Raw genomic sequence first — 13,186 nt, forward strand, 5'->3', positions numbered from 1 at the left:
TGGAAGAATTAGGCAGCTCTCTGCTTCTTCTTCCATGTGGAAAATGTGAAGAGTAATTGGCTAATTAATTCCCCAGCTTGTTCCTTCATTGCACAGTAGTTAAGAGCCTTAGGATTCTTGAGACTGAGTATTTATACACAGATGCAAAGACTCCGTTCAGGAGAATAAATGGTTTTTCTGCAGATGTGCCTGTGAGGCTCTCAATGCAATTGGTGTAAATAGAATATGCACAGACCAAAATTACAATAGTATTTTAGACTCTTAAGAATTTCCTGGAAGAAATGGAAAGACTTAGAAAAAAATTATATTAAGTGAAGTAAGCCAGACTCAAAAGCACCTAGGCTCAATGGTTTCCCTCATTTATCATAATCAGTAGAATACTTGGGCTCTCCCAGCAGAGCTCTACAATAGAACAAAACCTAGATACATAAGGCTATATAGAATGACACTAAATGAAAGACCTCCAGGATATAGAGACAAAATCCATATAATGAGTGATTGTTCTCCTTCATTTACTATGTTATCTTCCATCATTTTTGCTGTCCTTGGTTATCTCATATTCTTACAGGATTTCACCTGGTTTTCTGATATATTTTATATATGCATATTTGGTTATTTGGGGTCGGATAGGGAAGGGAGGAAAACAAGATGAGGGGTAGGGTGGTGGGAGGGAAATGAGAACCAAGACATGAGAAAGGGTATCAATGTTTGTGAAGTAATGTACCTTCTTTCTGGTGCATGCAATGCAACCCTTCTATTAATTACAATAAAAATATATGAAAAAAATAATTTTCCTGGAAGGAGCAATGACAGAGAAGAGAAGAGTTGAATAAAATTCATTTGACCTTTGAGTTTCTTCTGGGATACAGGAAGAGTCTAAAACATTCTTCTGTGGAACATTTCTAATTTGTTCTTCTTCAAGCGCAAGCATATATTCTGAGAGACTGGGTACTTTGGGGGTTTGTGTTATAACTTCAAGACTCCTTACAGTAGCTAATAGGCCTAGTCTACATCCACATTCATTTTGAACGACAGCAGCTCTGATGGGCTCAAAGCTGTGTATCATGTTCCTGTGGTGTATGACCCTGGAAGCTGGACACTGGCTACCTTCACAGGAACCCTAGAGTTGAGCCTGGAGCTTTCATCCACCCTTAGTCGTTGGGGAGGTTTGGAGTCAATATTCCCTTGTCATGATCTGGATGAGTAGATGTAGTCATGTGCACTCAAGGTCATTATTCATCAAGAACAAAACCATTGGAAGAGAATATGAATAACTTTAACTCTGAAGATCGGGAATATTTTTTGTCTGTTATGGAGGTTGAACTCTGCCAGTGTGTATGGTCCTTGTCTAGGCCTGTGGGTGAGCTGGACATGGCTGTAAATCTGAACTGAGTTTTTGGTGAGACGTTGCCCCACTGCTGGACCTACTGAAACTAGTTGGCCCTGGTTGAAAGAGATTGGTGAAGTGTCCCTCGTGTTAACTGAAACAGGTTGGCACCACTAGTATTTTATGTTCTGTGTACAAAATGAACCCACATTGAACCTGAATCCACTGGAAACTGGACCAGAACTGAATCAGGATAAGTTAGTGCTGCCTTTGTTTGAGTTGAGCCTACCTGCAGAAGGTTGCTTCTGGTCAGGTAGAAAGTGGGCTGAATAGGGGGAGTAATTTCCTTCTGAGCTGGTTTACGCAGCCTCTCTGGATCTTTTTCTGGGTCTGTGTTGGATGTTCTGCAGAATGAAGTAAGGGAGCTGGGAACGGCTCACACAACCACCCACCCACTGTCCAGCAAGAGGGGACAGGAAGGAGAAGCTAGGTTCAGCGGGGTCTGTGCTGCTGGCTCCAGAGCTGGTGGTATGATGAGCTGAGTGGGATGAGGGGCTGTGTCTAGAGAACACCCCCTGCTAGGTTGAACCCTCTTGGTGAAAATGGTGTGGTGAGGACAGAGGTGGTCACTTTACATGGCTGTGGAAGGGCTCCTCTGTGTGTTCCTCCTTTTCCCTCTGTCCTCCTCCCAGTGCTTTCATGGACAGGAAGTGTTGTTTTCTCCAGCAGCCTGGTGGTGAACTGCCTGGCTCCAGTGTGTCTCTGCCAACTCACAGGCGGAAGCTCACACTGAGGGCCACAGCCTGTGTCCCCTGCCTTTCCACCAATCATCTGTCCCAGGGATATACTTTAAATGATTTAAACTCTTTTATTCACCAAATATTTTTAATGTTTTTATATTGGTGTCACTATTTATGTGTGAATTTATTTTTTGGACTCTGGTCCTGGTGCTAAACAAAGTGTATAAGGCTGTCCAAATCTAAAAAATAGTTTTTATCTACCAATGCAGAATTGAATTCTTACAATATATTCTGGGCAATTCATATCACAGGGAATATCTGGTTAGGCCATAATACACACACACACACACACACACACACACACACACACACACAATCACTTTGTCTTTCTCTTTCTCTCTGTCTGTTTGTCCCAAACAGGTTAAATGAGAACTTATCAAGTCCCAAACAGGTTAAATGAGAAGCTATTGACACAGCCCAAAATCATAAGAGGTACTTCCTTATGTTCACATTTGTGTGGGTCCAAGGTCACTGACCCCACAGTCATGGTCACTGACCCCATAGTCGGTCACTGACCCCACAGTTGGTCCCCAACAGTTAGCAATCCTAGCTCCTCAAGAAATGGCAATTTGAAGTTCATGGTTACAATAAGGCTGCTGGAGAAGTGCAGGGTCCTGTTTTCCCTAATGAAGTAAGCTCCTCAAAATGCATACCCCCTCCAAAAAGTGAGGAAATGAGAGTATTGACTCAGTGGTACAGCACCTTCCTTAAGCAAGGAAATCTCAGCAACAACTAATTTTCTACTGTAAAGATTTAGTTACTCAGTTCGTTGGTACTGAAGACCCAACACTCATTCATGTAGTTTTTCTGGTTGGTCTGCAGTGTAAAACTGACCTAAGTGCCAGTGAAATACTAGAAAACTTGAAATACCGTTAAGTAGTATTTGTTTCCAAACCGGAGTTGTACGTAGTGATGTTTTACCCTCAGTTAATGCTATGTGTAGCTATAATTTACTGGAAGAGAAAAGCCAGTATTATAAATTTTTAATAGTTGGTCTATGAAGGTGAAATGTACATGGTTGGAGTGAAATAATTTTTCTCATGAACGTAGGGAATAGATAGAAAGATGCTTTCTGTCAACAACAGTAAAACTATCAACTAAGGATATACTGGAGAAGCACTCAAACAAAGTTCACACTCTTATGCTAGCTACCAGGTAGGCTGAGATCTGAGGAACAAGTTAAAAAGCGAGCTGGGGCACAAAAGGTCCTAAGACTCTTATCTCAAATTAACTAGAAAATGGAAGGGGGCTTGCATCAAGGGTAGGGTGTTAGACTTGAGCTACAGAGCTCAGGGAAAGAACCCAGGCTAAGTTCAAACTCCATGACCCTAAAAACACTAAATAAGTAAAGTTCAGACTTCTTTACATTTATATTCTTACAAAATCTACCTTCCCACGATATGTCATCCTCCTGTGGTATGGAAATAAGCCTGTCAGGAAAAGCCCAGTAGTTTGCCTTTAGAGATCAGCCTACATAACCTCCTGTGGCCTAATGTAACGTATCAGCCCAATGCATACAAAGCAGTGGTTTGGATCTGATAAAATCATAATTCGCTTCCTTATGCATGGCTTATCACAAGTCCAGGATTTGGGGAAGCTTAATATCAGAGCCAAGCTAAACCATTTCTTTTGAATATTTGTCAATGATATAGGTGTACTTTTACTAGCTTCTTGTGTCACTTGCATTTTCCTCTTCTAGCTTCAAGATTTTCTATCTGTCCTGTGAATGTCATTAAGTCAGTCTGGCTAGGAAAACAATGTTTGAAAACCCATTTTAACTATTCAGCAAAAAGGCAGGCTGGAGATATAGTTCAAATGAGCAAGCAGAATATAAACAGGAGATCCTGAATTGAAACCCTGGTATTGGACAGGAAACCACACTGGAGTTATCATTCCTTTTTATGTCAATCCATGGAATTGTAATTGTGCCTATATGTAAACTTAGAATAGCACACATATAAGTATTAGAAAAGTACTACCTCTCTATATTCATAACTAGTAACCTATACAAATAGTTTCTGTGCATGTATGTGAATTGTGAGCATGCAACTATCAATAATACAGGGGTTTCTTCAATCTCCAGGTGCGGGGCTGCTGATACTTGGACCAAGTCGATGTCCCTTACTCTTGTTTTTTTTCAAGTGAATTTGAGATGAAAACTCAACTGTCCAAGGAACCACTCACGTCCCTGTAGATTAGGTATTGGATTGCTCTTTCACTGCTTCCTTCAAATCACTCAAGCATTACAAGACCTCCATATCACAGAGTTCACGTACCCAGACCATCAAGCAGCCTAGAACCAAATGTAGGTGCCAGTGGATTAGGTTTGTCTATCCTCATGTAATTTCACCAGGAAACAAGATTTTCAATTTTCTTTGAAAGATATTATGGAATGAATGTCCAGAATTAAATGCGCTCTTTACTTGAATTAGATAATGGTAGCCCATCTATATATCACCTTTAAAATAACAAAATGCATCATAGGAAACAATTAGGGGACTAAGTTATAAGTCTAAAATAGTGCAAAACAAAAGGGCAGGAGGCAGGGTATCTGGCTACCAATTAGAAAGTTATGATTTCAAAGACTGGTTAAAAAACATAAAGCTCTGTTTCTGTCCAATTTTTTGAGGTAAATTATATGTATTAAAAACTTGCCACTCAATCCTTGCTAAATTCTTTGCTGGGCCCACCATCTGCAGACATTCATCATTTTTTACAAAGTAACAATTTAAACATTGAAAACATACATTCCCCCTTTAGGAATCTATCCTGATATAGCCAGGACCTTTCTAGAATGGATTGTAGTAATGAAACTAGAATAATCAGGTATACAAACAGGTAGAATTTATCAGATTATATACTCAAGTTTGTTGCTTCTGCAAAAACTACATAACCAATAAACTTCCTACCTGCTGTTGTCAGCTCGTGGTTTGTACAACCTGCTCAGGTAACTTTTGAGGTCATTGTTCCTCAGGCTATAAATGAAAGGGTTCAGGAGAGGAGTGACCACTGTGTACATTGCTGAGGACACAGCACTGTCCCTGGGAGAATGTGACAGAGCTGACTCAAAGTAGATCCCCACTGTGGTCCCAAAGAATGAGCAGACCACGGACATGTGAGAGTCACATGTGGCGAAGGTTTTGTATTTCCCACTTGAAGAGGACATTCTCAGCACTGAAGAAATAATCTTGTAGTAAGAGAAAAGGATCCCTAAGATAGGAAGGAAACCAAAAATGGTAGCAATAATGTATTTAAGTAAACTATTAATGAGTGTGTGCTTACAGGAAAGTTCCAGGACTTGAGAAGGGTCACAGAAGAAACTCGGAATTTCTACTTCCTTGAAATTGGTCATCTGTAATGCCATCCACACTTGCAGCTATCCATCCAAGAAGCTGGTCACAAATGATAGCAGAATCAAGAAGACACAGAGACGAGGGTTCATGATGAGAGGGTAATTCAGGGGATGACAGATGGCCACAAAGCGGTCATAGTCCATCACACTAAGAAGCAAAACATCCATACAACCAAAAGTGAGAAAAACAGACACCTGGATATGGCAGCCCACATAGGAGATGGCTGTGCTGTGAGTCTGGATGTCCACCAGCATCTTGGGGACTGTGATGGAAGTGAATCCAATGTCAGCTAAGGAGAGGATGGAGAGGAAGAAGTGCATAGGTGTGTGGAGGTGGGAGTCAGAGGTGACAGCCAGGATGATGAGCAGATTTCCAAGCACAGTGATCAGGTACATGGACAGAAAGAGCCCACAGAGCTAAGGTTGTATCTCAGGGTCATCTGAGAGTCCCAGGAGGTTAAATTCTGAGATGTGTGTTAGATGGCACTGCTCTGCATTAATTGTAGTCCTTTGATATAAAGAGAGAACAATACAAAATGAAGAAGTCAGAATTCCACAATGATTTTGAACTCAAATATGCATAGTTGATATCGACATTCTGTTCCACACTTTTCAGTTGTGACAAACTCAATAATCCTAGATTGTTTTATGTCTCATATATTCCAATTTATGTATTCATTGTAGATACTCAACAATGCTAGAACATTATAGGCAGTGTTTTCTGATCAGAGAAAATACAGATTATTCTTCAGTACAGCATAATTCACAGCAGGTTTTTTTAATCTCTGAAATTCATTTTCTTCCAATGTGTTTGCAAGCTCCTAGATTTCTGCATCCTTGCTTTGTTTCCTAATATCTCTCTCTCTCTCTCTCTCTCTCTCTCTCTCTCTCTCTCTCTCTCTCTCTCTCTCTGTATGTATGTATGTATGTATGTATGTATGTATGTATGTATGTATGTATGTATGTATGTATGGATCCTAGGATTTTGACCTGGGCGTGGGTACAGGCCTTGAGGTTTTCCTGCCCAAAGGAAAGCTCAACCACTTGAGTAAGAAACTCCACTTTTAGTTTCCTGGTCATTAATTAGAGATGAGAACTCACAGGTTTTCCTGCCTGTGTTGGCTTTGAACCTCTACCCATAGAGCTCAGCCTGTTAAGCAGCTAGGATTGCAAATATGAGACACCAGGACTGGGACTGAAGTACACTTAAAAAAAACATGAACTCCTCAGTTCCCTACATATAAATAAATCAAGATCTCCGATATGATATCTGCTTCTTCTTGAAGTAATTGCAGGAACTGAGGAATTTGCTGACAGTGTAGCACGGGATTCCTGAGATTTATGCAATGTTGGTTGATATTTAGTGATTGGATTTCTTCCTTTTCAATCATCTTCTTATTATTGCACTTCCTATACTGGTTTCTAGCTTTAACCCTGGCAGCTTTGTTTTATGATCAGTCAATAATCCCCTAAAAAGAATCTGCTATTCTCTTCATCGAAGTCAGAGAAACAAGTTCTCACTTGGGGCCTAACAAGGTCTTTCACAAATCACTTTCCAATATTAAATATTCGGTGACAATAGACAAATAGAAAGTTATTCTGGATCTTGGTAATTTCCGTCGTGATATTACCATTTTCATCTGTGATTTTGTTTATTTCGATATGCTCTCTTCTTTTTTTGGTAACATTTGCTAAGGGCTTGTCAATTTTGTTAATTCTTTCAAAGAACCAACTCCTTGTTTTGTTGATTCTTTCTATAGTTTTTTTGGATTCCAAATCATTTAATTCTGCTTTGATTTTAATTATTTGCTTTCTTCTACTGGGATTAGGGTTGGTTTGTTGCTCTTTTTCCAGGAGCTTAAGGTGAGACATTAACTTGTTGGATTGCAATTTTTCCAACTTGTTGTTGTAGGCACTCAGCGCTATAAATTTTCCTCTGAGTACTGCCTTTGCTGTGTCCCAAAGGAGTTGGTAGTTTGTGTGCTCCTTACTGTTAAATTTCATAAACTGTTGGATTTCTGTTCTGATCTCTTCGATGACCCATTGGTGATTCAACAATGTGTTGTTCAGTCTCCATGTGTTACAGGGTTTTCGTTGGTGGAGATGTGTGTTCAGTTCCAGTTTGATGCCTTTGTGGTCTGAGAGTGTGCATGGAATAATTTCTGTGTTTCTGAATCTGTCCAGGTTTGTTTTATGGCCTAACATGTGATCTATTTTGGAAAATGTTCCATGTGCTGCTGACAAAAACGTATATTGTGTTGTTGCTGGGTGGAATATTCTGTAGATGTCGGTTAGATCTAGTTGTTCTATATACTTGTTCAGTTCTAAGGGTTCTCTGTTGAGTTTTTGCCTTGTTGATCTGTCCATAGGTGAAAGTGGTGTGTTAAATTCACCGACAATCACTGTATTTCGATCTATGTATGGTTTCAGTGTGAGTAAAGTTTGCTTGATGAAGTTTGGAGCCCCAGGATTGGGTGTGTAAATATTTAGGATCGTTATGTCTTCCTGGAGGAAAGATCCTTTAGTAGTATGTAGTAACCTTCTTTGTCTTTTCTTACTAATTTTGGTTTGAAGTCTATTTTATCTGATATGGGGATGGCAACTCCAGCCTGTTTATGGGGGCCGTTAGCTTGATAGAGTTTATTCCAACCTCTCACTTTCAAAAGATGATTGTTTTTTGGGTACGATGTGTCTCTTGAAGACAGCAGAACGATGGCTCTTGATTTTTGTTCCAACTAGACAGCCTATGCCCTTTAATTGGAGAGTTAAGTCCATTGATATTGAGAGTTAGGATTGAGAGATATTTATTAGTTCCTACCATTTTTAAAAGCTTTTATTTGGGCCTGTGTCTTGACAGTTCTTGTGGTCCTTAGGTGATATGCTGCTTAGGTGCCATTTCTTTCCCTATATTGCATTTATTTTGGTTTTCTATGTATAGAACATCTTTCAGAATTCTCTGTAGTGTTGGTTTTGTTGCGACATATTGTTGCAGCTTTTCCCTGGAATGGAATGTTTTTATTGTTCCCTCAGTTATGAATGAGAGCTTAGCTGGGTACAGTATTCTTGGTTGGTAGTTATTTGACTTAAGGGCATGACACATATGCTTCCAGTCACTTCTTGCTTGCATGGTCTCTGCTGAATAATCTGGGGTTATTCTGATTGGTTTTCCTTTATAAGTTATTTATCCCTTTTCCCTGGCTGCCTTTAGGATCCTTTTTTTGGTTTCTACTGATCCAGTTCGGATTACAGTGTGGCGGTGAGATGTTCTTTTCTGGTCAGGTCTGTTTGGGGTTCTAAAAGCTTCTTGTATCTGGATGGGTCTGCCCTTCTGGATATTTGGGAAATTCTCTGAGATGATTCCCTGAAGTATATTTCCAATACCAGTGACCTCTTTCTCCAGACCCTCCTCAATACCAATTAGCCTTAAATTAGGCTTCCTATTTGTATCTTGGACCTCCTGAAGAGCTCTCTCATTTTTCCTAGATTTGGATTGACTCATTTTCTGTTCTTTCTCTATAATAACTAAATTATCTTCAGCCTCGGAAATTCTCTCCTCTGCATTGTCTAACCTGCTATCAAAGCTATCTACTTTATTTTTCATCTCCCTTGCTACTAATTGCTCATTTTTGATGCCTTGTATCTCTTCTTGTAGATCATGTATGGATTTCTTTAGCTCCTTGATTTCCATTTGAGTGGTTAGCTGAGTAGCTTTATTTTCTGTGAACATTTGCTGGAGTTTGGTCACCTTTTTATTTGTGGATTGTATGAATTCTTCCATCTTTCTTTGAACAGCCTTTATTATGGCCTCCTTTATGGCTTCTTCTTTTTTACTTATCACCTTGTTTATGGTTTCCTCTTGTTCAGCTATGGCTTCCTCCCTTATCTCTTTCTTTATATTTTCACATTTTTCATTAATGATGTTTATCAATTGCATTTGTACAGCACTTGGAAGACTCTCCTCTAGGTTTGCCAGTGACTGTTCCATTGGCTGTTTACATTGGGTGGGGGAGGTGGGAGGTGTTGTTTCTTGATTTGACATTTTTCTTGAGTTTCTTGTTCTGCCCATTTGAAAATGGGAGCAAGATTAATACTAAACACGATTATAGTTTTTCAGATATAACCAACCTAGACCTCTGTAGCTGGCAGACTCTAGATGTTCACAAGTTTTGATTAGTGTTATCACTCTTTCTTTTTGTGCAGTTACTGACTAGTCTAATTATTCACTGATAAGCGATTTATATCCAAAACAATAAGCCTCTCAATCCAATCTCTATTGTCTTTAAGTCCCTCTGAGCCTAGAGAATGATTAAACACCTAGATATACAGTGTTGCTCAACAGCCATCAAGTGTAGATCCTTGCAGTATAAGGTTTGAAAGAGGAGCAGAGGTCCAGAGATAGAAAAATAGAATGAGAGAGGTCAGGGGGTAAGTAGGTAGCGTATTTGAGTACAAAGTTTGGAAAGTATTAGAATAAAACTTATGAGTTGCTGCGCGACTAGCTCTTAGCCCAACCAGTGGCCTCACAGTGGAACATGGGATGGATCTGCGATCTACTGTCTGAGCGTGGTTGGCGGACGTTTTCCTGTGCTGCTTCCAGGGGGGACCCCAAGCCAAGGGTCTGGGGATTGAGAGTTTCAGGAGCTCTCAGCAGGACCAGCAGGAGGCCCCTCTGTTCCCAGGGGCGGGACCCAGCTGGGGACATGGGCTCCAAGGGCGGGGCCGCGCTTTTTGGTTCTCAGAAGGGGACCTTGGCTGCTGGTCGGCCCTTCAGATCCCTGCTGTGTTTCCACTGCTTTGTCAGAGTCTGTGACTGTGGGGGGAGCCCTCGGTGGTGTCTTGCTCAGGATTCCCAGCTGGCGGATGCCCCACTCGAGAATTGAGGGGGGGCAGATGCTGACTCCCATTTACCCGCACCGCCTACCCACTGTTGTAAGGCGGGGTCCCAAAGCCCTCTACTCTCTAGATCCAGTGGCCTGGGTGAGGAGCCTGGTGGGCGGGTGGGAGCTGGGACAGCTCCGCCTCCCCTGGTGGGGAGCTGAGTCGTAGGGTCCGCCTGCTTGTCAGTCTCCAGTCAGAGAGCTGGGGGTTGAGCCCGTTGGGCGGGTGGGAGTTGGGGCAGCCCCGCCTCCCTTGGTGGGGTGCTGGGTCTTATGGGTAGCCCGCCTGTCAATCTCCAGTCAATGGTGTGAGTGAGGGGCTGTTGAGGGGAGGGACAGGATTCTAAATTCCTTTCCCCCCTGCTCCCGCCAATCTTTCTCGGGCGGGGTGTTGGGGTCTGAGTTAAGTTCTATTGCTTGGCACCCGCTCCGCTTTCCCGATGTATTTGGGGATGCGCTGTATTACTCACGCCTCTGCGTCCATCTGCGGGTGCTCCACGGTGGTGGGGAGTCTTTCACTCCCCTCGGGTCTCCGCCTCCGCCTGTGTTTTGCGTCTGGGTTTCGCTGCTTGCTGTTCTGGTTCCGCGTCTGGGTTCCGCTGCTTCCACCGTTCGCTGGCCAGGTTCTGTGCTGGTTTCTGCAGATGTTGGGCTCCCAGCCTGGTGCCCTCCACTGCCGCCGCTTTTCATGGATTAGAGCCGGTGCCCGCCCCCGCTTTCCCCGCGTGGAGCCGCTGCCTGCTCAAGTCGCTCTTCGCGGCTTGGTCCAGCGCAGCTTTCAATGGCTTTGGGCGAGAGGTGGGGGAGGGGTCCTCGCGTTCCGAATCCTTTGAGAAAGTTGGATGTGAGCTTTATCTGGATTTCGTTTCCGGTTTGAGTCCTTCTCCATTGCTTTTTGAGTTTGTTGTTGTGGATTTCTTTAGATAGTTGGCTCGTGGGACTCCCTGGTTCTCTCTTTTTGTCAGAGAAAGCTAGGCAGAGTCCCTATTGTCTCGGTGCCATCTTCCTTCTGTGAATTAATGCACCTTCTATCTGGCAAATATCATGTAACCCTTTTACTAATTACAATAAAAAAAAATTTGCTAAGGGCTTGTCAATTTTGTTAATTCTTTCAAAGAACCAACTCCTTGTTTTGTTGATTCTTTCTATAGTTTTTTTGGATTCCAAATCATTTAATTCTGCTTTGATTTTAATTATTTGCTTTCTTCTACTGGGATTAGGGTTGGTTTGTTGCTCTTTTTCCAGGAGCTTAATGTGGGACATTAACTTGTTGGTTTGCGATTTTTCCAACTTGTTGTTGTAGGCACTCAGCGCTATAAATTTTCCTCTGAGTACTGCCTTTGCTGTGTCCCAAAGGAGTTGGTAGTTTGTGTGCTCCTTACTGTTAAATTTCATAAACTGTTGGATTTCTGTTCTGATCTCTTCGATGACCCACTGGTGATTCAACAATGTGTTGTTCAGTCTCCATGAGTTACAGGGTTTTCGTTGGTGGAGATGTGTGTTCAGTTCCAATTTGATGCCTTTGTGGTCTGAGAGCCCAGGACTGGCAAAAAATTATGATAGTCTCTCAACCCTTGAGGTTAAGCACTACTAGGGTACAGGCCATATAATGTGAAGCTAATTGAAAGGACCTCCAGGATATTGAAACAAAAGCCATATAATGAATAATTTTTGTCCTTAATGTACTATGTTGTCTCTCATCTCCTTTGCTATCCCTTGGTTATCTCATATTGGTATAGTATCTCACTTTGTTATCTGATATATTGAATTCATTTGTATCTGGATATTTGAAATTTGATAGTGAAGGGGGGAAAACTAAGACGGAGGGGGGTGTGCGGGGGAGGGAAATGGGTACCAAGACATGTGAAAGGGTATCAATGTATGTGAACTAATGCACCTTCTATCTGGCAAATATCATGTAACCCTTTTATTAATTACAATAAAAAAATTAAAAAAAATAAACACAGAAAAAAGCTGAGAATAAAATTAAAAAAATAAAATAAAAAGTATTTTCCACATAAAAAAAGAAAGTTATATCCACGCTGTTTTTTTTTTAATGAAACCGTCTACCACCACTTCCATACGAATCGTTTTTTCAGTCATATTCTATTAGATAACAAGGAAGCCTATAAGAAAACAATAAGAAATTTTATGTAAGATTCCTCTGAGCTGCAGCGGAACAATGTAATAAGTTGCATTCTTCACTACTGCTATTCCTTCATCTCCTCTAACAGAATTCCAAGTTTCTGGCTTGTCTACATTATGCAGAAGCACTACTTGCAGTTGTTTGCCCTTTAGTTAAGACATTTCACTGTATATTGAGAGAAGAAGGAAAAACTCTAAATCATGAGGAAGCTTGCAGAAAACACACTTGTATGAATAGTGTGGTACATTCAGTACATACTTGGTTGCATTGCCTCTCTGTTGAGTCATGTCCATGAATTACAGATGAAAAGATTGTCCCATGCCTGAAGTGTATGAAAACCTCAGGCTCAGTCCTCACAGTGGACCATGAATAGGGCAACACAGGAGAATTTCCAACTGTGGCGAATATTGCATTGGAGATATTTAGGGAGATGTCAGGGGACTTGCTGGTGATAGGCTCTTCTATGATTGTGGATGCACAATTCACAGAGCTCACAAATTGCCAAACTTGTTCCGAGCAAATCATCTCTAAAGACCCACTAATATGGATGGTGGGTGAGGAACAAAGGCCTAAAAGAATAGTTTTGAAGCATGTCCTTTGATAAACAAAACTGTTCTAGTCTATGCATAGATGACATGATGCAAAGTATGACTAATTATAGGCTATATAGGAAGGCCATTCTGC

The 13,186-nt window shown here is 41.4% G+C and overlaps 1 pseudogene; it reads right to left on the reverse strand.

Annotated features, from left to right (window-relative positions):
• Positions 1–8: 8 nt before the first annotated feature.
• On the reverse strand, positions 9–12,789 carry LOC150068370 (olfactory receptor 7E178-like; annotated as a pseudogene).
• Between the last annotated feature and the right edge of the window lie 397 nt (positions 12,790–13,186).

The sequence above is a fragment of the Megascapheus bottae genome, chromosome 1, assembly GCF_031878675.1.
Source record: "Megascapheus bottae isolate mThoBot1 chromosome 1, mThoBot2.hap1, whole genome shotgun sequence".
Classification (NCBI taxonomy): domain Eukaryota; kingdom Metazoa; phylum Chordata; class Mammalia; order Rodentia; family Geomyidae; genus Megascapheus; species Megascapheus bottae.